The sequence below is a fragment of the Archocentrus centrarchus genome, chromosome 17 (genome assembly GCF_007364275.1).
Source record: "Archocentrus centrarchus isolate MPI-CPG fArcCen1 chromosome 17, fArcCen1, whole genome shotgun sequence".
Lineage (NCBI taxonomy): Eukaryota > Metazoa > Chordata > Actinopteri > Cichliformes > Cichlidae > Archocentrus > Archocentrus centrarchus.
The window spans coordinates 16,890,342-16,915,803 of record NC_044362.1 but is presented as its reverse complement, the minus strand read 5'-3'; the positions used below and the strand labels follow the sequence as shown (position 1 = coordinate 16,915,803).

General features: G+C 39.6%; 1 protein-coding gene across 1 annotated transcript in view; it reads left to right on the top strand.

Moving 5' to 3' along the window:
• Nucleotides 1–741: 741 nt before the first annotated feature.
• Nucleotides 742–25,462, top strand: part of tnr (tenascin R (restrictin, janusin)) — a 224,320-nt gene continuing 199,599 nt past the window's right edge. The window contains exons 1-2 of the mRNA XM_030751321.1: nucleotides 742–850; nucleotides 3,438–3,721. The gene's annotated coding sequence lies outside the window, so the exon portion shown is untranslated. The remainder of the gene's footprint in view (nucleotides 851–3,437; nucleotides 3,722–25,462) is intronic.

Here is a 25,462-nt window from a genome sequence, read left to right as displayed (position 1 = left end):
GCCAGGTAAACACATGGGCGGGTCACACACAAGGGCAAGAAGTGAAGGACCTGAAATGATAGATTTAGGGGAATACAAAATAAAACAGGACTAAACAGCAAGTGAGACACAAATGAATTACAAATTAGTTAAATTTATCTGAAGAGAGTTTGGAATAATAACAAAAGAAAACATGTTTTGCACAGGGTGCACTCAGTTTATACTAAAACCTTTTTGGAAGGTCTGCAATGCCAGAAATTATTATTATTATTATTATTTTAATTAAATAAATGGTGACCCAAATATTTACCAAATGCTGCATTAGAGAGCATGTATGGCATGCGTGAAGTACAGGGAAGCAGCGATATGGGGTATACTGTAGAGCACACACAGGCAAAATACAGCTGTAAATGTCCTGTGGAGCAACACAATCTGGGATGCAAAATCCTAGAAGGAAAACTAAACAGCAAGAAATAAATTAGAAGCAACAATATACTGTTTAATGACTACAGTGAGTCTTTATTACTACTATTTAAACCATTTTTAATGCTAAGAGTTTCATCAGTGACCTACAGTGTGTAATGCATATCAGAAAACTGTCAAACGGCAGCCTCATTTGAATGTTGATTTAGGTGTTTTGTGAGCACCTCTGCTGTAGCGCTGATGGGAGCACTATGATATCAATATCCTTTCTAGCCACTGGTGGCAGCACTGAGCCAATAAGCGGAGGTCCAGAGTGAACCTTTTGAGAAAATTTGCCCATTTAATATCGGATTGATTTGACTATCATTAGAATATATGTTCTCCAGATATTTTTCTGCTGAGATCTTCAGCTGGCCTCTGCTGAGCTTCCTCAAAATGGCTTTTTATGGTAAGTTATTTAACAGTTAATATGCGGCTAATTAGTGGGTTTGGAAGAAGGTTAATTTTACTTCGACCATAAAATATAGCAGACCACTCATACTGGTAACTGATGCTGTTTTAAATTATGGATTATTATAATTACAAATAGTATTTACAAAACAGACAAATTCCCACTCAGGTAAAGTCAGCTAACTAAAGCTAATTTAGCTTCTGTCTGTTGTCAGCTGTTAGTTTAAAGCAGGTGCTTGTTTTACCCTAATTCAGGGCCGCTTCATTAGGTTGCTAGTAGCTAGTAACCGGTTGGACCCCCCTTTTTTTGCCTTCACAGTTTTAATCCTTCATTGCACAGATTCAACAATGTGCTGCAAACATTCCTCAGAGATTTTAGATCAAATTAACATGATAGCATCGCACAGTTGCTGCAGATTTGATGATGTGAATCTGCTGTTCCACCACATCCCAAAGGTGTGCTATTGGATTGAGATCTGCTGACTGTGGAGGCCATTCGAGGACAGTGTACTCACTGTCGTGTTCAAGAAACCAATTTGAGTTGATCTGAGCTTTCTGACATGGTGTGTTTCCCAGCTGGTAGCAGTCTTCAGGTACACATGGTCAGCAACAATACTCAGGGAGGCTGTGGCATTTAAACGATCCTCAACTAGTACTAAGGGGTCCAAAGTGTGCCAAGAAGATACCCCCCCTACTATTACACCACCACCATCCTGAATTATTGATACAAGGCAGGATGGATCCAACCATCCAAACTGTAGCCTCATTTTCCTGTTGTTAGCTGAAAGGAGTGGTATCTGGTGTGGTCTTCTGCTGCTGTAGTCCATCTCTTCATGGTGTAATGTGTTGTGTCTTCAGAGATGCTCACCTGAGCTATTGATACAAGGCCGGATGGACCCATGCTTTCATGTTGTTTACACCAAATTCTGAGCCGACCATCTGAATGTGGCAGAAGACACTGAGACTCATCAGACCAGGCAACGTTTCTTCAATCTTCTATTGTCTAATTTTTGTTGAGCCTGTGCAAATTGTAACCTCAGTCTTCTGCTGCTGTGTCCCATATGCTTGAAGGCTGGGCATGCTGTGTGTGTGTGTGTGTGGAGATGCTTTTCTGCACCCCTTGGTTGTAACAAGTTGTTATGTTAGCGTTGACTTTCTATCAGCTTTCTATCAGCTTGAAGCGGTCATTCTCCTCTGACCTCTGAAAAGGCATTTTTTCCCCCAGAGAACTGCTGTGGAGAGAATTGCTTGTTGTCTCTTTTTTGGATGATTCTCTGTAAACCCTAGAGCTGGTTGGGTGGGAAAATCCCAGTAGATCAGCAGATTCTGAAATACTCAGACCAGCCCGTCTGGCACCAACAACCATGCCACTTTCAAATTCACTTAAATCACCTTTCTTCTGAATTTTGATGCTTGCTTTGAATTACAGTAGGTCGTCTTGACTATGTCTATATGCCTAAATGCATTGAGTTCCTGCCATGTGATTGGCTGATTAGGAGCAGTTGAACAGGCGTGCCTGATGCAGTGGCCAGTAAATGCATGTGTCTAACGGTAGATGCCTTGCAAGCTATTTATTTGGATTTATTTATTTATTTTTTGCTTTGCTTTTAGTCCCAATGACAAAGATCTCTCTTGAATTATTGTGTAAATATAATTATTCAGCTTTAAATTTAAACTTCATCCTACAGCAAAAATTTGTTTTCTTTTCTTGTGCTTCATTTTCTTAAATCAGCACTGTTGAACAAAAAAGTTTATCAGCTAACCCAAGAATGCATAAATTAGCTTAGTGTCTTTGCCGCATGGCTTTTCACATGCTTAGTAAATTTTGGCCAGTCTTTCTTGAGAATCTACAAGGTCTCAGAAATGTTCATTTTAAAATTTTTATATAACAAGCTTAGATGTTTTATACTTTTTTTCAGTGTTATGATTTTCTAGTTTTATATACTGTAGCTGTAAGCTTGACATTGCTGCGTTTGTGGTTATTGAGTGGACAAAATGACCTTCACCTTGAGCTCCAGCAAAATGTCTTTTAAGCGTTTTGCTTCAATGCAAGCAAAACGAAGCAATGAAGCAACTGATTCATTGCAAAAATAATGAAAGTAACCTTTAGCCACGACCCATATCAGCTCCATATCAGCTGAATTGTGTATTCTCAATTCAGCTTCATTTATTTACTTGTGTATTTATTTTTTGGCACATACTGGACTCCAGCTTCATTTGAGTAAAAATTAATAAATAAATAATTCTGACATTCTGAGCAGCATCAAGAGAAGTCAGCCACTAGAGGCTGCACTAGCAAAGACACAGATACATGGATCAATACTGAGAGAGAGAGAAAGGCACAGGAGTCAGTGGAGAAAAAGCAAAAACAGCAGAGATGGTGATAGCATGCAGTTCGGCTCAGCAAGAAAGAGTGACAGAGTGAGGAGATAGCGGGGGTGAGCATCGCAGCAACTGACAGCCTGAGAGAGAGAGAGAGAGTCTCAGCTTACTAGAGAGAGAGAGAGAGAGAGAGAGAGAGAGAGAAGGAGGGAGAGAGGAAGAGAGAAGTACCACGTTGCCCATCCTCATATTTCCCTCTGCAGCTGTGTGAAGCAGAGTGAGCGGTGGAGAGGAGAGAGCACATCTGAGTCTCGTGGAAACAGCAGGACCGCGTACCACTTGGCCGAGAGATCGATGCACTTACGCCGAGCCACACAGAGGGGGTGAGCGGCCCGTAGGACGTCCGTGCACTGCCACAGAGGTACACAGAGGGAGAGAGAGAGAGAGCGAGAGAGCAGGCAAAGGGACAGAGAGAGTGAAGAGCGCAAAGAAGGGAAGATTACCCAGGGCCAATTTGAAAGCTTTCGGCTTGTCACTCAGAGCAGAGGTGAGTTAACTTGTGCTTGTGTGGAGTGGCAGTGGATGTTCTGCAGGTACATTCTGCTTGTGACAAGTGTGTGCATGTGTGTGTGTGTGTGTGGGTGTGCTGGTGTGCATGTGTCACTCCTATATCTTCCCCAATGCACAGTTGTACATTTATTTGCCTGAGTTTCTGCTGTCTGTTTTTTGCCCCCCCCAGTTTTAGTTTAGTGCATTACTTGCCAGAACGTGTGCGTAACAGTCATCTTGCCAGGTGATTAGCTGTGGAACCTCATTATCAATCAAGCCGTTATCACACTGAGCAGAGAGGAAGACTACAGTAGTTGCTTAACGACCCCCTATTGCCGGTTTGTGCGTCGTATGAATGTGTGCATGTGTACTTGAAGTGCATCTCTGTGTGTCGTTGAAGCCATTTATCCTAACAGGCAAAGGTGTGCCGGAATAGCAGCCATGTGAGCAGTTTAATAAGGGTTATTATAAAAGCTTGCTTTGAGAAAATTAATTAGAGAGCCATTGATGCCATTGAATTTAATTTGTCACAACTGTCAGGAAAAGCCTGGTGTGTTCCTTTGATAGACCATTTATTGTGTCATTTAATGAAAAAAAAAAACAGGTATTATTGAGTTCAGATTCTTGATGATCATTTTTGGAAATTGCTTGCAAGTAACAATTAAACTCAATTAACAGGAATAAAATAATGTGATATTGTAAGCTTAATTAAAAAGAAAAATCTATTAAATTTGATCTGCGCTGTAATCATATTTCTGTACTTTAAAACTTGGTCAGGTAAATTTTGTTTTTCTAACCCTGTCATATGTCTAAAGCGCTGTGCCTTTTTTGTGGACTGCTGCTTTCTTAGGTTAATTAACTGTCTTTCCAGTTCAGTTAATTCAGTGACTTCCAGCTGTACTGAATTATTATTATGGTGACATTTAGAAAATTGGTCTATATATGCATCACCTCGCTCTGTGTTCTCATGCTGTACCTGGCTTGTAAATACCATGCCATGCTCAGTCTGTCCTACCATCCATCTGTAAGTGTCTCATTCCACTTTGAGTCTCTCGCTTCCCTCTTTCCCTCAGTGAAGGATATTGCCATATATTGAGGTGGTTTAATTTGCCAAAGTCGACATATTGTCCACGGTCAGAACGGGAGGAGAGGTTGGGCGATCCGTGTCGGTTAGGTATTGACATGATGTTGCACTGAACTTGACAAGAGACTGACAGAAAAAAGGCAAGTGCAGTGGAAAAAGAGTAGAGAGAAAACTGCTGTAAACACAGAAGCTGAGCAGTTAATTTCTGAGGTTTTTTTTTTTTCTGTTTTTTCATGACTGTGTGTAGGCTGCGAATGGGGAGGCTGGAGGGTATCTGTCTTTGGATTCATCATTTTTCGCACTGAGCTTGGCTTTCCTTCTCTCCCATGTGGGTCCGGTGTCATTAAGCTGAGGCACCAAATCTGAGAGATCACTTTCTCTCTCTCTGCCGTCCCCTTCTCGTTCTCTCCTCCCGGTTGCATTGGACTCCCTCGGTCTTTACCTCACACTTGCTCTTTATCTGTTCATTACTCACTCTGTCTCTCTCTGTGTCTCTCTCACACACACACACACACACACACACACACACACACACACACACACACACACACACACACACGCGCACACACACACACACACACACACACACACACGTATAAATTCAGAAACACATACACACGGAGGAGGAGGCGTCTGTACAAGCATTTGTGGAAACTGCTTCTCATAAAGCATGCATCCCTCATTTAATGTAGAACGAGTGTACAGGAATCGTGGGATTGGAGCTCAAATTAAGAACAGATTATTATACCGGGGCTCTAGTTTTAGACTTTTACAATCTATAACAGTGGATTTGGAGGATTTCACTAGGGCACTCGTTACAGTTGGAATGATATATGCCAGATTAATGGAGACGCAGTAGCTGAGCAACAAATGCAGAAGTGCCGAATTTGTTGTTCGCATTTGCTGCGAGTCGGTTTCTGTTTAGCGGTCCAATCTCCAATGCAAATTGTTTCCATAAATTGCTTAAGAAGCAGGTGGTTTTGTTAAATTTTTCTCGCATTCCCTCTGTGTTGGGATTATGTTCACAATCTTCCTTTCTCTGTTTCCAGATCATTCACATTTATTCGAGTGCCAATGGGCAGCCGAACAAGATTGCAATCGTCTGTGTGCTAATTAATAATTTACATAATACTTCATTCTGGGAGAATTTTATTTTCCTCTGCGCCAGCGTTAATTGTGTTAGCTAAGCTACCGTCATTACTTATCATTAGGAAGACAGTTAAATGTGCACATACCCAGCTCTCATTATCGAGCGCGTCATCCATCAGATACCGCACAGATTTAAACACAGTAGCAGGAAAGAAACTGCACAATGGGGACAGAAATCTTTAACCATTCCTTCTTCTGTTGGTTGGAGTTCAGGTGTTTATATCATTCACGCCAGCAGCTTCTCTTCTTGTTTGCTTATTTGATTAGTGTTGTTGTGGTTTATATAGAAGCACCTTAACATGAAAACAGTTTGCTTCACTGTCAAGTTTTGCACATTGTTCGCTTTTGCTTGGACTATTTTTATTACACACGTTGTGCAGTATTTAAAAGCTTAAGAGAAATCTCTGTGGAAATAAAGAATTTCCTTTCCTTTGACCTGCGGATCATCATTCGAAGAATCACCTCAGTGGCCTCCTGCACTATCATCTAAGTCGGTGTGATGAATCCTGAATAGAATGCTCTGATTTATGTTCTCAAGGTGGAGGAGCCACACACAGACAACACATTTCTTTCTTTCTTTCTTTCTTAACCTCATGGGATTAGTTTTTGCCTAAGTGACACACAAATGAACAGACTCACACAGTTGAGGGATTTGCAAAATGTACCAAATTTTATTGCCAAAATGATTGTGTACATTAATGTGTAAATGTAAATAAAAGCACATTATAATGTGTGTCTTCTTTGGCTCGTCTAAACTTCTGATGAGTGCTCAGGGGGGTGACTAAAGCAGTGGGAGGCAGTGTTATCCACCACAATGCACAGTTGTAAATACTGTATAACTACACTCTTTTAGGTACACCTGCTCAACTGTTCGTTAATGCAAATCAGCTAATCACATGGTAGCAACTCAATGCATTTAGGCATGTAGACATGGCCAACATGACCTGCTGTTCAAAGCGAGCATCAGGACGGGGGGAGAAAGGTGATTTAAGCGGCTCTGGTGAAAATACCTGGTTGATGCCAGAGGTCAGAGGGGAAAGGCTGCTTTTAAAGCCACTTGTTATAACCACGTTATGCAGAAGAGCATCTCTGAAAGCACAGATTTGCATCATGGATGTGCAGCCGACAAATCTGCAGCAACTGTGTGATGTCATCATGTCAATGAGGACCAAAATCTCTGAGTAATGTTTCCAGCACCTTTTTGAATCAATGGCATGAAAAAATTAAGGCAAAAGCGGGTCCAACCTGGTACTAGCAAGGTGTATATAGTCAAGTAGCTGGAGTTTACAGTATATACTGTAAAATAATATGCGCTGAAGGTTCTTGTGCTAAATGTAGACACTAAACAATGCAATATTATGTTTTGAAAAAATATGCCTCACAGTGGTTCATTTCCTAACTCCTGTACTTTGCAAAGCTAAACTTTAAACAAAGATCTGAGATATCAGTTTTTAATTCTGCCTCTCAAACATAGAGTAAAACCTTTTTATGATTGCAGCCACATTGCATTTTGTTAGCTTCATTATCTCATGGTTGAACCTCGTGCTTCAGTGCGGCTGCCATGTTGTTATGGGGCATCCGCATCTCCTAATACATGTTTATACAGGCAGGAGGTCTGACCATTATTATGATTTATTATTATTTCCGATTTCCCATTTGGTTCTACTGAAACAGTCTTGTGCGTGCACGTTCATCCAGCCTCTGCTTTAAACCAGTGCTAGAAATACACCTATCTGTCTGCATCAGTCCCCCAGCCCAGTGCTTGTATGTATGCTCAGTAGCAGGGAGCAGGGAGTTGTCTTCATTGTTAGACAAATATTAGCAAAATAATTGATGGCAAAATATATTAAGAATGCCATTGATTGCAGAGAAATGGGACAACTCATTAGACGGATTACTTCGAAAATCACAGCTGGCAGCTGCTTCACAATTGCGCAGTAAGCATGAAAAAGCCCACTGAAAATGCTGAATATTCAACACAGAGACATTTGTGGGCTTTGTAGCCCTGATGTCTCGGTGGGTGGTGCTGTCCAGACTCCAGACACTCTGAGCTGTGAAAGACAAGCTGGCTACGGTTTGTCTGAACAATCTTTTTTATTTAACGACAACGCAGCACAACAGTATTTGTGCCACAGTCCCTGCAGCACCTGTCACGCTCACATCTGTCCCCCCGTTATCAGCAACAGGTAGGTACTCACTGACAAGTGGACTGTAACAAGTGCTGAAGTAACTATGTATATAACTGGCATATAATATTGCTTAACTTAATAAACAACATAGATTTGTATAAAAGATTTGTCACGAAAAGAACCAAAAATGTAATGCATACAATAATTAACTCCCCAATAAATTGATAAATAAATGGATTATATTTGTGTACACTCTGTAAGATAAAGTTTTTTCAATATTAAAAGCTATTTAAAGACTACATAGGTTAAAATTCACAAAAAGCCCCACCCTTGTTTTCTCTACAGTTTTTTTTAAATGGGTGGGCAGACTCACTCAAATATGCACTCACTAAGATCAGTCTATATGATGAGATCTTGCCACCAGATTTTTCCTCTGACGGCAGATTCTCCAAGCTCGTTACTTTTCCACACTCGTTTGCTCCTCCGTTTTCCTGTTTCAGTCACATATAACATTCAGGTCTGCCTGCCCAGCTGTGGGTGCTGTGTCCTCCAGCTCTTGTGTGAGTGGTGTACTCTTATGGAGAACAATAATATCAGTGCTCATGAAGGCAGAACAAATGTGCTGTTTTTATAAAGCACTTTAAAAACAAGGTCAGTTAGCATAATGATGGCAAATTAAACAGTCTATGTTGAGTTTTTTTGGCCCTGATCCAGATCCACAGTCCTTTGATATCGAGTCTGATGAAGCTCACTGCACAATCATTGTGCAATGCTGTTTCTTCTTTCCTCGTAAAGGCTGTCTGCATGAACATGGTCAATGACTTGCTTGGATTTCACAACACAGAGCAGTTTATTTGTTTATTTATTTTTTGGTGGTCAGGTTACTCATGGTTAATTAGCTGATATGATCTGCCATGAGTGATGTTTGTCATGACAGCTGGTGAAGTCACTGGCTACAGATGCAGTGACATGAGAAAGAATGCTTGCGATTCTAAGGTTTTATGTGTGAGCCTTAGCAGGCTCTAAAATTAGGTGCATACAGCCTCAGATGAACTACAACACATCACATTTTAGACAGTGTCATTAGTTATTTAACAAAACCTGAGTCAAAATTTAAAAGGAATTTATGAAAATCTTAATATGCCTCATGATTTAATAACTTGTTGAACCACCTTTAGAAGCAATAATTTGTTGAAGCATTTGTCTTCTCTATGACTTTATCAGTCTCACATTATTGCGGGGGAATCACTCTTCTTTACAGTGCTTTCATTTATGCACATTTATGCTCTTTTAAGGTTCCACCACAGCATTTCAGTGGGGCTGAGCTCTGGACTTTGACTGGGCCAGTGCAACACCTTGATTCTTTTCTTTTTTCAGACATACTTTTGTAGACTTTCTGCTGTGCTTGGGATCATCGTCCGGTTGCATGACCCACATCTGGCCAAGCCTTTGCTGTTAGACAGATAGCCTCGCATTTGACTCTAGAATACTTTGGTACACAGAGGAGTTCGAGCCCAAATCATCACCCCTCCACTGCTGTACTTGACAGTTGCTATGAACCGTTTGTGCTGATATGCTGTGGTGGTGTGCATTATGGTCAAACATCTACACTTTGGTTCAGAGGACGTTGTTCCAGAGGTCTTGTGGTTTGTTCAGATACATCTTTCCAAACCTAAGCCGTGCTGCTGTGTTCTTTTTAGCAAGAAGACACTTTGTCCTGCAGTGTTTTTCAAGTTTTACTGTCATGAACTTTAACCTTTAACATGCTAACTGAGGCCAGTAGAGTCTGAGATGTAGCTCTTGGATTTTTTGCAGTTTCTTTGAGCATTCCATAGTCTGATGGGGCATCCACTCCTGGGAAGTGTTAACACACCCAAATGTTCCCGACAAGCAGACTGCCAAAACCTCCGCTTTAATAGGAGGTGCTCACACTTGCTGATGATTGTTTAATCAATTACATTTGATTAGCAGCATCTGGTTGCTATAGTACTTATACTCATCAGTAAGGGTGTACTTAGTTTTTCACACACTGATTCTGTGTTTTGGCCAAGTTTTTGTTAAATAAATAATGACATGGTATGATATGTCGTGGGTTGTAGTCCATCTGAGGCTGCATTTACCTTATTTTAAGACCTGCTAAGGACCAGATGATTTTTTAAAAATATCCTGATACAAAAAAACTTGGAATTGAAAAAGGATGTACTTTCGTTTTCAAATGGCTGTGTGAAGCCACTACATGAATGTTCTGTACACACTTCAATGCAATAAGAGAAGAGATAAAATTAAATTTGTTACCAATCAGTCGTATTTATGTATTTTGCCATTACAACCCAGCTTTTTTATTTCAGTGATTCAGAAACATTCAAACACTCCTGGATTGTATGACAGTGATTTTCATCATGCAATAATAAAAACTGTCGCCGTTTGCTTGCACAGTTCCTTGGTTTTCCAGAAGCATCTTCAAACTGCTCTCTATTTCATTTTGCTGAGATTTAATTGATTTGCTTAAGGCTGCACAATCCTTCCTGGGATTATTTTGTAGTCAGAATGTATCTTTACTGTGTACTAACGAAGGCTGAGGCTGTTTAAGTAAAACGCTGGAGACCATTCCAACTGTGAGCATCACATCTCTACACTGTTGATTTCTCAACCACAAAGCACTTTATTAACAGAGAATGGATGAATGTGCCAATTATGCTAATCTTATCAAGACACTTGCCTGTTTGACTGCCTTGAGTCTCAAACAGCAGAGTGTGTGAGCGTTCTCGAGGAAAAAAAAAATAATAGACAGAAGGCCTGACGAAACAGAAATGTGGGGTTTGTCAGCAAGATGTTTAAATTTCACACAATAAATAGTCTGCAGAGGTTAGATTTTCAAAGAAAGAGTCTCTTTCCTTTATTCTGGAGCATTGAGGAACTATTTGCATGCCCGGTAATATAACCAGTCAATGGGTTGTGCTGTAAATGTGGTCAGAAGTGCTTTAAAAACTGTATATCACATATGATTTATAGAAGCAGGACGGGATCTTGGAGCTTGGTTTTTGAGCTTGGTGTTGTGTGCGGTCGAGTTCAGTTTTACTGTGTGTTAAACAGCAATTGAAGAGATGGAAAGCGACAAAGCTGATAGGATCATAAAATGTGTGGAGAAATGTGAACTGCCCACTTGAAATAACTTGCGTAAGATAGGAGAGCTTTGCAGTGGGGCCCTTTTTCCTCGCCTTTCCGTCCTGAACCTGTGAGGCAAATTTCCCAAATGGGATGACATAGCTGCACTGATAAGCCCCTGATTTATATTATATCATGGAGTGCTGTATAGACATTATCACCTCGGTCTTTATTTTCAATCTACGAAACAGCGGGCAAAAACGGCGTCTTTTGCCACTGTGCTTCAAACAGAATCCAAACAGTTCAGAGTTCAGCTGAGTGCTCTTGTTGGGTAAGTATCGCTGTTTGCAGGATCGATGGCATTTGCTGTTGCATTATGAAGTACCTTCCGCATCTAGCATGTGTTATATCTTTTTTACAAGTGCCCGCCTTATGAATCTTGTGGGGATATGCTTGAGAGGTTTTATTTTTATCCCCTTTCTTGCAGTCCTCCCCAGCATTTGGAGTAGCTGGGCAGGCCACGTTAATGATCCTCATTAGCCAAGGAGCTTGAATCCAAACTGGAATTCTTCCACTTCAACTGCTACTTAACATTTGGTGTTCTCCTGCCACTGTCTGTCTTTCTCACCCTCTCTCTCTCTCTCTCTCTCTCTCTCACATCTTCACTTCCCCCTCCTTCTGCAGCCAGCATCATTTTTTTTTCATCCCTCTTCGTCTCGTTCTATCTCTCTTGCTCTCCTCCTTTTCCCACTTCGCTGTCTGCACTGGGAAATAATCCATAAAGGTCTTCCATCTCTTTCAGCCTCTTCTTCAAACGTATTTTTTCAGGATATTTACTGCACAGTGCAATTCCCTGGATGCAGGTGTGTACCTGTGTGCTGATGTTGGTGCTGGTGCGAGTGATCATGTATGAGCACATAGCTGAAAAAAAGGGAAGTGTTCCAAATGACCTCTGATACCAGTTGCTTTTTCTCCCCTGCTGTGAAGTAAAAAGCTTAAAGTTCAGGCGTGAGCCCCCTCCAGCCAGCCTGTGAAGGATGTTCGGATATACAAACATATCGGCTCAAGAGACACCTTTAGCTAAAGGGTAAATATGCTCTGGCTCTGTTTATACAACAGCTGTGCTGTGGTGAGAGGCAAACTTTTGATGCTGCTGTTTGATATCTGCACTCGTACAGTCCAGCCTTCCACACGGCATCATTTTAATACGCATTTAAATGTTCTGCCTTAATATAACCTTTATTTAGGAAGGAAAGTCACACTGCTCACTGAGGAAAAAAATGTCTCCTAAAATGTGCCCTGAATGCATGAATTATCCAGTACAGGTTCTCTGGGTTTATTGCTGTGTTGAATTAGCATTTTTTGGAGAATTTATTAGAGGGGAGAAAAAAAAAGGTTAAAGAATAACAGTTCTGCAGGATTTGTCTTTGTTGTAAATGATGTTGGCTCAAACTGTGAAGCGTGCAGATCTCTTCAAACTTGACATCAGGCCTTTTTGGAGCATGTGCACTTTACACTTCTACTCAAAACGCTCATCTTGTAAAGTAGTATTGCGGTAAAGATAGTAAAACTTAGATGTAGAAAGAAAAATCCTCTCATATAGTATTCATTACTTGGGGAACTAAATGACATGATCAGACTATTAATTAGTGTTAGAGCTCTGATAATAGCCTTAATGAATATTTAAATTGATTTTAAATGAGATGGTTCATACTGCATGCTGTCTCCTCTCCTCGTAATTAACCTATCAAATTGATAGCCTAAAAATAAACAAAGTGTACTAATAAGCTGTAAACCTGGCACAAAAACTATATCTTCCTTATATTCCGTTTGGATGATAGCCTGGTATTTTTATTTTCAGTATGTTAGGAAGAGGCAAACTCTGGAGTGAGTAAAGATGTCTTTTTGATGTTTGAAGTACATCATCCAGTGTGTCGGCTTGGAGTAAGAAAACGAGAGCGTAGTATGGAAAGCCTTGCAGCCAGTGCTGTTTTTAAATCTGTTGGTTCAAGTCCAGCTCAAGTTTTTAAAGTCATTTGAGACATGTCCAAGTCAGGCAAAATCAAGTTTTCATAAGCATAATGGAAATCTGCTGCAAGTTTGAACATTTTCCTTTCAAAGTTGCGACAGTATAAACGTGTTTCCAAAAAAACGTTGGGACACGGTGTAAAAAGCCTGAATGCAATGATTTGCATTTCATTTAAAGCCCCCATTTAACTGAAAGTCATACAAAAAAATTGTACAAATGTTAAAAAGGATTTTTTTAATGCTCATTTAATGCCAGCAAAGCTTAAAAAAAAATATGTTTGAACGTGCTTGCATCTTTTCTTTTAGGAAAACTTTTAGGAAGTGAAGAGACCGTTACTGTAGTTAGTTGGAAAGTGGAAAGTGTTTTCCCTTTTTTTTTTCTTTGCTAGTTTTAGGGTTTCAGCTGTTAAGCCCTTTTGTTGCATTTCTTGTGTAACAGAGTGTTTCTAATATGCAATGCTAAAAAAGACTGATATGTCAGCCGATATTAGTTATTTGCCAATATAGTGATATCAGCTTTTATAAGAGCCCACAATTGAAAATTTATAAAGTAAAGAAGAGACAGGAGAAACACCCGCCAACCAACTTATCCAAGCAGAGTTGGACAGAGCCTCATCCATGACTTGTTGTGATAATGAAACAATATTATTTTTTGCATTGTCATGTTATCTTAGTAGTGACATAAGTAACTGCACAAAACAAATGTTAGGCAAATTTGTTTATGTTTTGTGTGTGTGAAAGAAAAAAAATCGATCACAAGAAAGTGATACATCAGATTTTTAAATCACCAAATCACTTAAAATTCACTTAAAATTTCTATATCACTTAGGCTCTATATGCACTATATTGCCAAAAGTCTTCACTAACCCATCCAAATCATTAAATTTAGTTTTTCTAGTCACTTCCGTGGGCACATGTGTATAAAACCAAGCACCTAGGCATGCAGACTGCTTCTACAAACATTTGTGAAAGAATGGGTCGCTCTAGAGCAGGGGTCATCAACTACATTTGTCCGAGGGCCAGAATTTTTCTCAGCAGACACTGTGAGGGTCAGATTCTCTCCTAAAGTAAAATAAATTTTGTACCCTAAGTAATATATTATCATTTGATATATCAATTTTCCTTTCAAATTTATACTTTTCTTTTAAAAGAGCGTTTTTTTCTGGATCCTATGGTAAATTGTAGTAATTTCATTTCCCAGGCAATGGTGAGGTGCCTTTTTTCAAAAATGTAAATATAGTAATTCACCTACTTTTTAATAAATAATAATTTAGCAAGCAAAATCTTCAGTCCATCCTCTGTCGAGGGTGAATGAAGGCAAAAGGTGCAAATATCAGACTATGGTAAAAAGATTTTGACATAGGATTCACACAGTACAAGTGCAACGGCACAAAATGGCAGCACAATTATTTTAACAGTAACAGAATAGTAGATACTAGGCCGTGGGGTTTGTGACAACTGAGGGACGGATGCATATGGGGGGCTGTGACTGCATGCGGGTATGGTGGAGGGGGATTGTGGTGTGGGGTTGTTTTTCACAAGTTGTGCTCAATCCCTTGGTTCCAGTGAAAGGAACTCTTAATACTTTAGCATATTAAGACATTTTTGACAAGTTCGTGCTCCCAACTTTGTGGGAAAAGTTTGGGGATGGCCCCTTCCTCTTCCAAGAACTTGACTGGCCTGCACAGAGTCCTGACCTCAACCCAATAGAACACCTTTGGGATTAATTAGAGTGGAGACTATGAGCCAGGCCTTCTTGTCCAACATCAGTGTCTGACCTCACAAATGTCCTTCTGGAGGAATGGTCAAAAATTCCAATAAGCACACTCCTAAACCTTGTGGAAAGCCTTCTCAGAAGAGTTGAAGCTGTTATAGCTGCAAAGGGTGGGCTGACATCATATTAAACTCTATGAATTAAGAATGGGATGTCACTCAAGTTCATATGCTTGTGAAGCCAGACGAGTGAATACTTTTAGTGACATTATAGTGTACCATCATAGTATGTAAATCCTGAACTGTGGTCTGATTGTCCCTCTTGTTTGTAGCCAGGAGAACATAGCATCTATGATTTCCAGAAAAAAAAAAAAATCACAGTTTTGATTTGTCAGGACAGTTTTACACCTTGGTTTATCCACTATCACCAGGTGCTTGCTCTTAACAAATTTTTGGATTTTAGCTGTGCTACTTGAAGGTCTGACCATCTGAGAATGTGGCCAGAGGTCAGTGCTGTTGTGAAGTGCATGCTTGAGCTCTAACTGGAATTTGTGGCTCCAGCGATGAAATGTGTTCAGTGACAAGTGGTCTTTAGAGATGTTCCTGAGCCAATGCAGTGATTTCCATCACATAACTGTTTTTAATCCAGTGCCACTCTAAGGCCAAAGTATAATGAACATTCAGTATTTTTGGCTGCCTCTCTTGTGCACAGACATGTCTTTGGATTCTCTGAATATTTTTAGTAATATTTTGTACTGGATGAAAATAGATGAAATTCCCAGATTTATTGGAATGGCATTCTCAGAAACATTTTTATTATCTTGAACTATTTGCCTGTCTTCTATCATAGAGTGATAAAACCCCTCACAGTCACTCCTTCTGAAAAACTTTGGGCTTACGGTCATCTTATCAGTTAACATAATTGGCTGTGACTGGTGTTTTTCAGCATTACACAACTGTTCCAGCCTTCCATTTATCCCAGCGTTTTTTGAAAGATTTTACTGGCATTGCCTTTAAAATAGGAATGACTAAGTAATTTCTGTGCTATTTTCAATTAAACATATTGTTTAAATTATTTGCAAATGTAACTACACTTTACATGGCATCCCATCCTTTTGGAAACTGGTTTGGATTAGTCTAGTACTAGTTTTCATAGCCTGACATCTGAATGATAAATGGCATGTGCATGCAAACAGATTTTTACTTCTCCAACAACATACATTCACAACCCGCTATGAGCTGATGGTCGAAAAACTGTGCAGTGCGTACATTACAAAGTAAATTTAAAAATCTACATATTCTTTGGATTTTCATAATCTCAGTGGGAAAGCTCTTCTGTTTTTCCTGTCAGTATCAGAGTGCACATTGCCTCATTTCCACCCCTGCTGACAAGACACTCAAGCTCTTTGTTCCAGTTTCATTCTGGGCATAAAATGCTTGTTTTTAGGCAAACTGCCTCTGCTCCAAGATTTAGACTAATACGACTGAAAAACATCCTTTAAATCAAACATGGCTGCCACAAGCCAATCAAACCACATTCTTACAGCAGTTAATTGTACATGTGATTAAGAACTAAGGCTGCCTTTTGTCTCTGTGAACTTTCCATCTGCCTGCCATTTAGTAGAATGGTGTCATTAACTTAATATGTCCTTAGCTCATACAAAAAGCTGTTCTCATTCCTAGCGCACACTGAGCAATTATAACTGCTCCAGTTCTCCCATTTGCATAGTTTTATAGACTATGCATTCAAATTCATTAGATTTTCGACTTAATATGCAAAACAGACCTGTTATGGGTTGGTTTGCACAAGGTATACCTAATAATTGGCTCAACTATGCAAACACTTTTGCTTAATACCGTAGCACAGGGATACAGATATACTAATCACTATCTTTGCTGTGTTACATTAAAACAGTGTACATTTCACCCTTTTTTAAAATAACTGTAGCACCTGTCATCACTGAGTTATGGTGCGTAATGAAAATTATCATTGAATCATCATGAAGAAGGGTAAATGCGACATGTTGGAAAGAACGGGGGGTTTGTTCTTAATAAACGTGTGTCAGGGCACAGTAAAAATCATCATCTGCTCATCCAGTTAGTCTCTCCTCCTGCAAATGATCTGTAACTCCACAGTCCTGTACTGTGAGCTCAGCATAGTGGTACTTGAGCCAGTCCTCATTCTGTTGCAGGATCTGGTTAGTGCAACCCTCCAAATCTGCAGAGTAGAACAAGGATGACTCTTGGCAGCTGCAGCCCAAAGGTTTTGACTTGAAGTTCATCCAACCACAGAGGAGAGACCCACTGGAATAGCAGTTAAATGCAACTGACTGGCACAACAGTGACCGGTCAGCCTGCTTGTAGGGAAATAGGAAATGGAAAGGGTTGAACTTTCAAAATAAGAACAAGAAGCAAGATGGTAACAACTCAGACCAGTAAATCCAATGTGGATGGTGCTGGACTGATGGGGAAACAATATTAGATATGTTGCCCAAATAAAGTCTATGTGGGAAATAATGTTTAGTGTGATTTGGACTTTTACTGTTCACCTGGTGTGCTACCTCATCAACTGAGGCAGCTGACCAAGTGTTTTTAATGGCATTTAAACAGTAAAGAGAGATTAACTGAATCTACACTTGTAAATACTGCAGTGGCTGCATTATTGGCTTTTACAACACCGGACTACTCTTATAGATGAGAGAATTTCACATTCTTTACTGTAGAATCTACATGCACATGTACAGTACCATGGCATTATCCAGTGGTTCTGACAAAAAAAAAAGTATACTGATGAGACAATACTACCTTTACCCTGCAGACTTTTCATTGATCTCTTCCAATCAATATCTTTTTGGAGAGTGATGAGGTGCTTCTCAGAATACTTCCATTAGACTTTTCAGAGGTATTATCTGAAAGCCAGTAAGACACCCTGGAGCCTTTGAAGCACGGTGGAAATCATCTTTGTTGTGTTGCCGTCTAGAGATGTTTAATTTGTTCTTGCTGTTTAAATGGTATTTTGAACAAGAAGCAATAAAATAGTTACTGTATTAAGGATTTCCTTTGTATTTGTGACACTATTAAATGATTAGGGCACTGATGTAGTAGTTCAGTCACCTATTATTGGCACATTCTGAATGAGATATCCATGAATCTATGTATGTATAACTAAAGTTTGTTGTTACATTATTTTATTATGAACCCGACTGAAAAACAAATAAGGCATTATTTTTCTTTTTGCAGTTTTATACTCAGGACAAAAAAATTGGAAATGAAAAAAATGTGCCTCAGGCAGAATTTGGTTTTAATATTTAATTTCTCATATTTATCTGACCAGCAATTAACTGGTTTCTTTAATTGCTGGTCACATAAATGCACTCACATCAAATATGGTGGAAAAATAAAGTGTTTTTTTTTTTGGGGGGGGGGGGGGGGGGGGGGTTATCTTTATAGCTGACTTATTTGAGCAGAGTTAAACTTTTGCAAGAAGTGGCAAATGTAATGATGCCGCAAAACACTGAGAGTGTGGGAAGAAAAGGCTTATCTGAAGTTCATTGAATTTAAGATTTCAGTTCATTGTTAGCTCATCCAAAGGACCAGTGAGCTTATGCAATCACAAGACATCCCTTGTCTCTTCCTCCATGAATCACAGTATTGAGAGTATTCAGATTTTAATGAAACAAGATGAGTTTGTCCTTGGATATGACTGTTTGTGAGCCTGCTTGACTTCCCAATGGCTTTTAATGTCATTAGTTTGTGCAGTACAGCCAACTGATGACAAAACTTATGATTTACTTTCTGCACTTAACACATTACAGTAAACTGTAAATTGTGATGGATCGTGAGCTGCTACATTCATCGATGCTCGCAGGTTTGTCTTGGCCCATTTTTGTGAATGACTATAGCATAAAATCAGAAAGTACACACAAAAAAACCCCAATCTGTTATTTGTTTTTTTGTTTGTTTGTCATGGGTTCATTAATTAATGATGAATACTTTTTTCATTTTCCCATTTGGGGCTCCCAAGTGAATATAATGAGTACTAGTGATAACCACATGCTGAAAATCATTTTGAGAAATATGGTTATTTGCTTTCCTGCCAAGCATTGTAGATACAGTTAAGATGAAAATTACATTCATGTCAAAATCCACAAATGTTTGGGTTTTTTTTTTAAATATTGTTACATAGACGTTCACATTATATGAGTCTCGGGCAGCTACTTTTAAAAAAATGTTTTTCTCTTTTTTAGGATCCAACTCTGTGCAGGCCAGAGGGTTAAACAAACAAGATGCTGTGTGGACATTAGAGATGCTGCAACATGTTTTTTTTGTTTGTTTGTTTGTTTGTTTTTGCTTGTTTGTTTTTTTACATTAGTGAGTGTTAGCTTTCTCCCTCTTGTGTCCAAGCTTTATGGTAAACTAAGCTAATTGCCTCAAGGCTTCATCCTCATTATTCATGCTCGCAGGCTTGAAACTGAATTGATCTTCTCACGCAGCTCTCTGCAAGAAAGCCAATACGCTTATGTCCCAAAATGCCTAATTATTCCTTATAAGCTTTTGAGAGTTTAAACTGATAATAGATAGAAACTTCCATATATATTGTTTATCGTCAGCTTGAAGGAGGTTAGGTTTGTCAGTCTTTGCTCAGAGTAACATTTTTGTGTCTGCTCAGGTTGGACTGAGTGCTCTTCACTGGAGAACACTGAGTGATTTGCAGGCTCGATGCAAAGTGTTGCGAAGAGACTTCTGTTCTCTGTGTTTGTTCTTGAACAGCTGCTTTGGCTTACCTGAAATGTGTTTCAGTCACAGAAATCTGTGTGTGTTTTAAACAACGATGCGTGACAAAGTTAAAGCACTTAAATTGCAAACAGATTTGTAGATGAAGTGTTACACGAGGAGTTCCTGTTGACAAATCACTGCACTGTTGTCTGTGTATAATATAAAAATAAAAACTTATTGATTGCATAAAGCATGGGTTCTTCAAGCTTTCTAATGTGTTTATTCAGAAGTTTGTGTTTTGCTTTAATAATCAGTCATTTTTGTGTGACTTTATAGTTTTCTGGCACAGGTCTATTTATAATGGCTACACCATTGGCCCATGGGCTTCCCTTTGAAAACCCTGGGTAAGGTTAAGAATAAATTCATAATAATCTTAAGAGTTTATCTTGATAATAAATCACAACATAATGCCAGGCCTATTAATTAATTTCTTTTTAAACACTAATCCGAAGGTAAGAATAATTAATCACTACACTGGTTTCTAGGTCAGGAGATTTGTGGTGTTTTGGCACCATTTGCACAAAAACAGTGTGTGCCTGTTTGTGGAATAACTGAGCGCAGAGCCACCACAATGCAGAGGTAGTTTTTCTGCTACCTCTACACCTTTGGAACAATTAAAATGTTGTACCCTTAATTATTGTGGTGGTATTCGAGCACTAACGGTTAGAAACCAAATGACTTCCTGACAGCCAATGGGTCACAAGGCAGTACGTGCTGCTGTGTCGTTGATTAAATTCACCCAATAATTAAGCAGACATCATTGATTCCCTGCAGAGAAACGGAGAAATGGAGAGAGTGTGTCCGAGAGTGTGTGTGTGTGTTTGTGTGTTTGTGTGTGTGAGAGAGAGAGGCTCTCTCTGGGTCCCTGTGTTTCCTGTAGCCCCTGCAGCGGTGGGCCAGTCAGATATGTGTAATTTGGGAAATGAGCATAAGTCGATTCCACTTAAACAGACAGTGGTGGTTGGACACATTGATGTTCCGTGCATTGTTGACTCTCATCATTTTCCTCCTCTCTGACTTCCTCTGTGTAATTGGCAGCGCGATCGAAGGCTGCGAGAATGTGCGTCCCAGATTATGACTTTAATGTGAGCCTAACGTGGAGTGTAAGAATTTAGAACTAAACGTTCATTCATTCTGTTTGGACAATTTAGGACCCTCGCATACGTGTTTGTGGAAAATGTTTGCCAAAGGCTTTATAAGTAAGGTTTAATGGGTTTTGTGTGTGTGTGTGTGTCTGTGTGTGTATTATTAACAGGTGTACAGTGATAAGAGTAAGGTTAGGAGCTAGTTAATAAATGGAGTGATTCAGTTAGGTCTTGTGAATTTAGTAATGCAAATATATGCTTGTGTGGGCACCTGGCTGTCTTTGCTAGTGTTGTTTCTCTCTTATCTTTGTGGGAAATTAGTGTACATGCCACTCAGTACAAGCAGATATGTCTGAAAATGAATGGATTATTAATTAAAAAGAGTCAGTGGAATGATAAAGAAGTTTTTATCTTTTAAAGAACCAGGCAAATGCTATAACTTGTAACTATCCTAATTTCTTTTGTTCAGTTGATGGCTGTCCAGTTATTTTCATCAATTATGGTAAGCTAAATCATTTACAGTCATGTTAAAAAGAATGTTTTCACAGGTCTCTGTGCAGTCCTGTGAAAATCAAAGTACTCCCTTACTGCTTTCCTGGGATTTAAGAGCCTAAGTGGCAGCCAGCTGCTGCTAAAAAAATGCACTTGATTAACTGATCATTAGCAAGTGTGAGCACCTCTGTAAAACAGAAGTTTTGGCAGTTTGCTGGTCTGGAGCATTCAGCTGTGTGTTAACACAATGCCAGAATCTTCCCAACAGTGGACATCCCAGCAAATTACCACTGAGGTCAGACTATGCAATGCTCAAAGAAACTGCAAAAAATCCAAGAGCTACATCTCAGACTCTACAGGCTTCGGGTAGCATGTTAAATGTTAAAGTTCATGACAGTACAATTAGAAAAAGACTGAGCAAGTATGACTCCAAGCTTCTCCTCTCTAAAAAGAACATGGCAGGATCTCTTAGGTTTGCAAAGCTGCATCTGAACAAACCACAAGACTTCTGCTGATGTTTAGCCTAATGAACAGAACTGCATTTGGCTACAACCAAACACAGCATAGCAGCACAAACACCTCAAACCAACTGTCCTGGCACGGTGGTGGAGGGGTGATGATTTGGGCTTGTTTTGCAGACACAGAACCTGGATACCTTGCAGTCACTGAGTCAACCATAAACTCCTCTGTATACCAAAGTATTCTAGGGTCAAACGTGAGGCCATCTGTCTGAAAGCTAGAACTTGGCTGAAACTGGGTCATGCAACAGGACAACGATCCCAAGCACAGGAATCAAAATGAATCAAGGTGTTACAAAATCCAGTCAAAGTCAGGCCTCAGTCTGACTGAAAAGCTGTGACAGGACTTTAGGTGAGCTGTGCATAAACAAATGCCTGCAAACCTCAATGTACTGAAGCAACATCCACTATAATGTGAGAGACTGAAGTGATACAGAAAACAATTACTTCAATTATTACTGCTACAGGTGATACTACAAGCTATTGAATCATGGGATTTTTTTTTTTCCTGCATAGAATCATGTGAAAAATGTCTTTTTCATGTGACTGTATTACTCTACATTAACAAGGTTAACCATGTTGTAGTGCGTTCCTGTAGGTATAGCCTGCGTCGTTTTCTTTTCATTGCTGGAAATGGGAAAAATCTCCCTGGTCTGTCCATGACCTTACCTCCTCTCATCAGCAGCACAGTTTGTCTGCACAGAAGAAGCAGTGGGAGCTACACCTACGCAGCTCTTTTGTTCTGTCTCTGTCACACTGTATGCAGTAAGGTAGGTGAATAGTTGTATGTTATGTAAGAATTAATACAGCATTGTTAAGTCTCCACCAGGATGATGGAGCTGACAGGTTTAACAATTTTACCAGCAGAAACCCTGACTAATGATGTTGTTTTCACTCCACTTGTGATAGCAAACATTTTGAATTTGATACATTTTTGAAAGACTGCATACAGTAGCAGTAGCATGGTTATAGTAGTATTTGTGTGTACAGTGCTGTTTAGATCCTTGCCTAACTGAAAGAAGCGAGTGGGGCTACCAAACAGACCAGACTGAAACTTATAGTGTTGTGAATTCAGACATTCAGTGTTTCCTGGAGGATGAAGTAGGAATTCTAGTTATTTCAGCAATAAACCTGCAAGCCAAAAATATTTTTTGTCATGGTTAGTATATTACCCTTAAAACCTTAAAACTACCTTTCCCACTACAAAACCCTATCAGCTAACAGCAGCGTTGCTGTAAGTTTTTATATCCTTTTTTGACTGTCATGGATCATTATGATGTAATTATGAATTTGCCGAGGAAGGTCAGCACTCTGCCGGTCTTTATGGCACTGTTAAATGGTTGCTTCTCAGGAGAATTGGAGTGAGTCAGTGGGCTCCTAATGTTAAACCTAAGACTAACCTGCAGCAGGCTTTTTACATACTGCATGCAGCTGAATGTGACAAGTAGCTGTCCAGTTTACTTCTGCATTCTTTTAAAGCTCTGATACATTTGTTCTTATATTTTTTTTAAATTACTGTGGTTAGCTAACCTCATTGAATACCTCTTTTCATTTCATGAAGGACTAAATCGTTTAGTGGTTCTTTCACTCTCTGACTCTCTGCTATGTCAAAACTATTTTGAGGTTATGATATTCAAAAGAAGCAATGCTTTGTGAAACGGTAAGGTGACAAATGAAAATATTGTAATACACTTTTTTTTGGAGTGTATTGACTGATATGCGGAAGAAAATGGATGGATGGATGGATGGATGGATGGATGGAAGAGATGATTAGAACATTTTTATACTTATTCTTCTTGACTACAAATGATAAGTGTGACTTGCTGGTGCCACAGAGAGCTCATGTTGAGTCTTGTTGAAATCCTTTGGCTCAAAGTCTTCAGAGAATCAGCCTTGAGGGCTACGACTGACATACTTGCTGTGTTCAGCGTGGCATCCATTCAGATATTCATCAAATGAAGAGATCTTCCTGAACATGTCAGAAAGATGTTTCACTTTTTTTTTTTTTGGCAAGAAATAAAAGATTTTGAGCACAGTGGCAAAGCATCTGAATGTGCATCTATTTTAGCAACGCTTAAAAAAAGAAGAAAGATCCAAATATCCAAACAGAAGAAAAACCTGATGGGCCTTTTGCGTGTCATTCATTGTCTTGTTCTGAAACCTCACACCCACCTATTATTAGATGATTTACCTGAAACATATGTTTCAGGTAAAAAAAAAAAAAAAAGTAATAATTTTGCTTTCAATGGTGCTCTTCTCTGTGTGCTGCCTTTTCTGTAAAGGCCATTGATTGGTTGGATGGATTTTATGGCTGCTCTTTTGTGTTTGGAGTTTTTTTTTTTTTTAACTAGAATGAAAGAGTCTGGCAATGTTAATATTTCTCATTACAAAGACTGTCCACCCAGAGAGAGCACACACAATGAAGTATTCTTTCCCCATTCTCCCTGTCTGCCTGTCTGTCTCTCACACTTCCGCATTTTTTTCTCCCTCTTTCTCTTTGTGACACGTTGCAGTTGGTTTTTGAAGGCCTTTTATTCGGCCGGCCAAAATTGGCAAACACCCCCCCCCCCCCCCCCATCTTTCTAATCAAACTTTTTATTTTCCCTAATCAAGCTTGCTGGACACAGATCAGAAGGGCTCATTGAAAAATCTTTCATTGGCTTGTTACAATTTGGATGAAAACCAACAAATTGTAATCTAATAAAAAAAACCTTGCAAGCCCTTCCTGTGTCATTATAATTCCATTATTTACTGTTAAAGGTTTTGTAATTTCTGTTTCTATTTTTCCTTTTGCGGCTGTTCAACCACTTTTCTGTTATACATGAAGAAGCTGACCTGCTTGCGGCGAGTCACAGATCAATGAAAAGTCCTCCAGCTCTAATGGAAAAGCATTCCAGTTATCCTGGCCTGCTCGAAAAAGATCATTAATGTTGTATTCAGTAATGCTAAAAAAATAAATGCTCATCTTTCTGTTACTGCTTCAGCGTCCACTAGCTTTCCTGCCATAAGACTTACAGATATGTGGGAAAAGTCTGTATCAATTACCACTTATTGGGGAACTTTTCTTGCCAGCTAATGAGTTGTCATCCACTTGCGTAGTGCTGCCTCTTTGAGAGAGAGTTCTGCTCCAAAGACAACAGTAGGGGAAATACTTTGGCATCAGTGTAGAAGTGCCTTAAAGGAGCATTGCTTCAAAGGGCTGGCAGGTGATGACTCTTCTGATTGCAGAAGACTGATAAAGGTATAATGACTCTACTTCTTACTTCAGGTTTGGGCTCAGTCACTATTTTCACATCTTTTTAATACACAACAATGTTCACTTGATGAATTGGCGAGGCTTCTTTTTGAATGACAAGTCACTACCATTGTAGCAGGCCCTGGGTTTGAATCCACTGGCTGGTCTTTCTGCGTGGAGTCTGCATGTTCTCCCCGTGCCTGCGTGGGTTCTCACCGGGTACTCCCACTTCCTCCAACAGTCCAGAGACATGCATGTTAGGTTAACTCAGGCATCCTCACATCCAGGCCTCGAGAGCCAGTGCCCTGCAGGTTTTAGATGTGTCTCTGCTTCAGCACACCTGAGTCAAATATAGAAGTCATTAGCAGGACTGGAAAACTTGCCTGCATACTGAGGAGGTAATTCAGCCATTTGATTCAGGTGTG